Source organism: Theropithecus gelada, chromosome 1, assembly GCF_003255815.1.
Source record: "Theropithecus gelada isolate Dixy chromosome 1, Tgel_1.0, whole genome shotgun sequence".
Classification (NCBI taxonomy): domain Eukaryota; kingdom Metazoa; phylum Chordata; class Mammalia; order Primates; family Cercopithecidae; genus Theropithecus; species Theropithecus gelada.
In genome coordinates, this window is record NC_037668.1 from 52,349,672 (window position 1) to 52,353,728 (window position 4,057).

Below are 4,057 nucleotides of genomic sequence, written 5' to 3' on the forward strand. Positions count from 1 at the left end.
TATTTTCTCCCATTATCCCATTATTCATTGTCATTTCATTTTCCTTCTTTTTTTTTTTTTTTTTTTTAGACAGGGTCTCACTCTGTCACCCAGGCTGGAGTGCAGTGGTGCAACCTTGGCTCACTGCCACCTCCACCTCCCCGGCTCAAGCAATCCTCCCACCTCAGCCTCCCCAGTAGCTGGGACTACAAGTGCACACCACCATGCCCTGCTAATTTTTGTATTTCTTGTAGAGATGAATTTTCACTATGCTGCCCAGGCTGGTCTCGAACTCCTGAGCTCAAGTGATCCTCCTGCCTCAGCCTCTAAAAGTGTTGTGATTACAGGTATAAGCTACTGTGCCCAGCCTCATTTTATTTTCTTGATAGTGTCTTTTTTTTTTTTTTTTTTTTTTGAGACAAGGTCTCACTCTGTTACCCAGGCTGGAGTTCAGTGACATGATTATAGCTCACTGTAACCTTGAACTCTTGGGCTTAAGCAATCCTCCTGACTCAACCTCTCGAACAGCTAGTACGACAGGTGTGTGCCACCACGTCTGGCTAACTTTTACGTTTTTTTTTGTAGAGATGGAGTCTTGCTGTGTTGCCCAGGCTGGATCTTGATAGTGTTTTTTTGTTTGTTTGTTTTTTGTTTTTGTTGTTGTTGTTTTTGTTTTTGTTTTAGATGGAGTTTTGCTTTGGTTGCCCAAGCTGGAGTGCAATGTGCAATTGCGCGATCTCGGCTCACTGCAACCTCTGTCTCCCGAGTTCAAGCGATTCTTCTGCCTCAACCTCCCAAGTGGCTGGGATTATAGGCATGCACCACCATGCCTGGTTGATTTTGTATTTTTAGTAGAGACGGGATTTCACCATGTTGGCCAGGCTGGTCAGGTGATCCGCCTGCCTTGGCCTTCTAAAGTGCTAGGATTATAGGCGTGAGCCACTGTGTCCGGCCTTGATAGTGTTTTTTTGATGAACTATATACTTTTATTTTGATGAAACCCTGAGACATGGCAAAATGTGTGAAGATGGTACTTGAGTGAATGAAGTTTGGGCAATGTTATTTCTAGCAAATTCTTTCTCCTTGGTTTCCTCTGGCCTGTGGATATACTTTATTCAGCAAAAGATGCCAGGGCTGAGTGAGGAGATATAGCCTCTGGTCTCCCACCCAGAGGGTAAACTTGGCAAGATGCCAGTCAGGCTCCCCCTCCTCTGCTGTTCCTAAACATGCATTCATGGACAAGGGGTCTCTGGTGCAAAGGAGAGTGACTCCTTCCCTCTCCCGCAACCCTGCCACCACTTACCTGCTAGCCAGCCACTCCCTCCTCTTTCTGTAACTGGGCATTGGTCCAGCTGCCAGGCCCGGCAACTCTCCCATTTAGCCAGATGTAGTTCCAAAAACAACTGCAGAATATTTGGATACATTTTCCAGCCTGGACTAGTGGTGTTCCTGTCCATAGCTGGGACCCAGCTTTGTTTCCTCTGGGTGGGGCTACAGCTCCTTACCTCCTGGAAGGCTATGGAAGTGTGGTTTTCTTTTTCTCCTTTCTCTTTTGGGACGTAAGCATCTTTCCAAGTCCTTCTGGCCAGATGATGATGGTGTGAGCCTGTCAGTCTCCCATCAATGCTGAGGGGCCTCAGATGCTGCCTCTTACCCATAACCCATATGCTCCCAGGTATGTTTATTTCCTAGAGCTGCCATGACACAGAGCCACAAACTGGGAGGCTCAGAACAACAGGCATCGTTCCTTGCACAGTTCTGAAGGCTGGAAGTCCAAAATCAAGGTGTTGGCAGGGCTGGTTCCTATGGGAGGCTCTGAGGGAGAATCAGTTCCAGGCTCTCTCCTAGCTCTTGGTAGTTGCTGGCAATCCTTGGAGCCCCTTGGTTTGTAGATGTATCACCCCAGTCTCTGCCTTCATCTTTACATGGCATTCTTCCGTGTCTCTGTCTCTGTGGCTTCTTCTCCTCATCTTATTGTCATATTGGATTAAGGGCCTACCCTGCATCGGTATGGCCTTGTCTTAGCTAATTTCATCTGCAGTGACCCTATTTCCAAATAAGGTCACATTCTCAGGTTCTAAGAAGGACATGAATTCTTGAGCGGGATAATGTCCAGCCCAGTGCACCAGGCAATGCCAAGGGCATCGCTAGGTAGGAGGCTGGAGATGACTCCGTTTCTGTGAGCTCCTCCTTGGCTCCTCTGTGTCTTTGCTTCTAATAGCCTGTGCCTGCCACTCTCTCTCGAGGGCTCCCCTTGAGCTGTTAGAGGGGCTTTGTGTGCACCAAATTCAGACACACACATGCACACACACACATACACATGCACACGCACACACATGCACATGCACACGTGCACACACACACATATACGCAAACACACAGAACCAGAGTGCCTGGGCATTCATGACCCCTGGAGCTGTCTTACCATGGTGATGAGTGACAGGTGGGCAGGGCGCGGTGGCTCACGCCTGTAATCCCAGCACTTTGGGAGGCCAAGGCAGGTGGACCACCTGAGGTCAGGAGTTCAAGGCCAGCGTGACCAACATGGTGAAACCCTGTCTCTACTAAAAATAGAAAAAAATTAGCTGGGCATGGTGGTGCATGCCTGTAACCCTAGCTACTTGGGAGGCTGAGGCAGGAGAATCACTTCAACCCGGGAGGCGGAGGTTACAATGAGCCAAGATAGCGCCATTGCACTCCAGCTTGGGCAACAAGAGTGAAACTCCGTCTCAAAAAAAAAAAAAAGGAATGACTGGCAGGTGCACATGCGGAAGTATGGAAGCCCAGATCCCTGGTCAGGAGTTGGGCACAAACTCTGAGGTGTAACTTACACTCCAGAGCCCCCCACAGGTCAGTTTCAACTGACTTCACCCTCCATGTCCCGCTCCCCCTACTCTGACACTGGCTTGTCCTGGGAGCATTTTCTTAAGAAATCACTTCCATGTGAATTCTCTTCTCAAAGTCTGCTTCTGGCCAGCCCAAGCTGAAACAGATCCCCCTACCTGAAGCCTGCTGCAGCCCAGGGAGCCACAAAGGGATCCACCTCCCGGATCTGGGGGTTCCATGATTCATGAATGATGGTGCTCTGTAAATAGCTATTTATCCTGATGCTCTCCCTCCCCACACCCCTCCTGAAAGGCCCCAGTGTGTGTTGTTCCCCTCCCTGTGTCCATATGTTCTCATTGTTCAGCTCCCACTTATGAGTGAAAACATGCAGTGTTTGGTTTTCTGTTTCTGCGTTAGTTTGCTGAGAATAATGGCTCCCAGTTCCATCCATGTCTCTGCAAAGGACATAACCTCATTCCTTTTAATGGTTGTATAGTATTCCATGGTGTATATGTACCACATTTTCTTTATCCAGTCTATCATGGATGGGTATTTGGGTTCATTCCATGTCTTTGCTATTGTGAATAGTGCATTGTAGCATTTCCATTGTACCGTGGGTTGCTGCTGTGCCTGCCTCACGTTAGGATTTGGTGGATCTGGTCATAGCCAGCTCACAGAGGGAAACTCAGCCAGCACAGTTGCTTGATGTCTCATGGCCAGGCTCCGAGTCTCTGTAGGGTTCAGTAGCATATGCCAGCAATTGTTTTTCAAAAGGAGAGTAGTTCTCCACTGCAGAAAATTTTAGAGGTCTGTACTGGGACTCTTCTACTGGGGTTTGTTAAAGGCTCCACCCAAGTTCTTTATCTAGCACCATAAATCTTCTCAGTCTTGTGGCTAGCAGAGCAGCTCACACTGCAGTTTGGACCTGTGCAGAGTTCTCTTTTGCTTTGTCTCAGAACTGAAAGCATTCTGAATCGCTTAATAAATAGGTCAGAGTACTGTTCCCAAGTGTGGTATATGCTGCTTTGAAATTCAAGGAGGACAAAGAAGGTGGGCATAAAACAACAGAAAGACATTTCTCGCGGTTTGGGACATCAGAAGTCTGAAACCAAGATGTCGGCAGGGCTGCACTCCCTCCCGAGGCCCGTGTATTGCCTCTTCTTGCTTCTCTTGGCTCCAGACATTCCTTGGCTTCTGGCTGCATCGCTCCAATCTGCGTCTGTGGTCACATGACCTCCTCCTCTTCCCTATG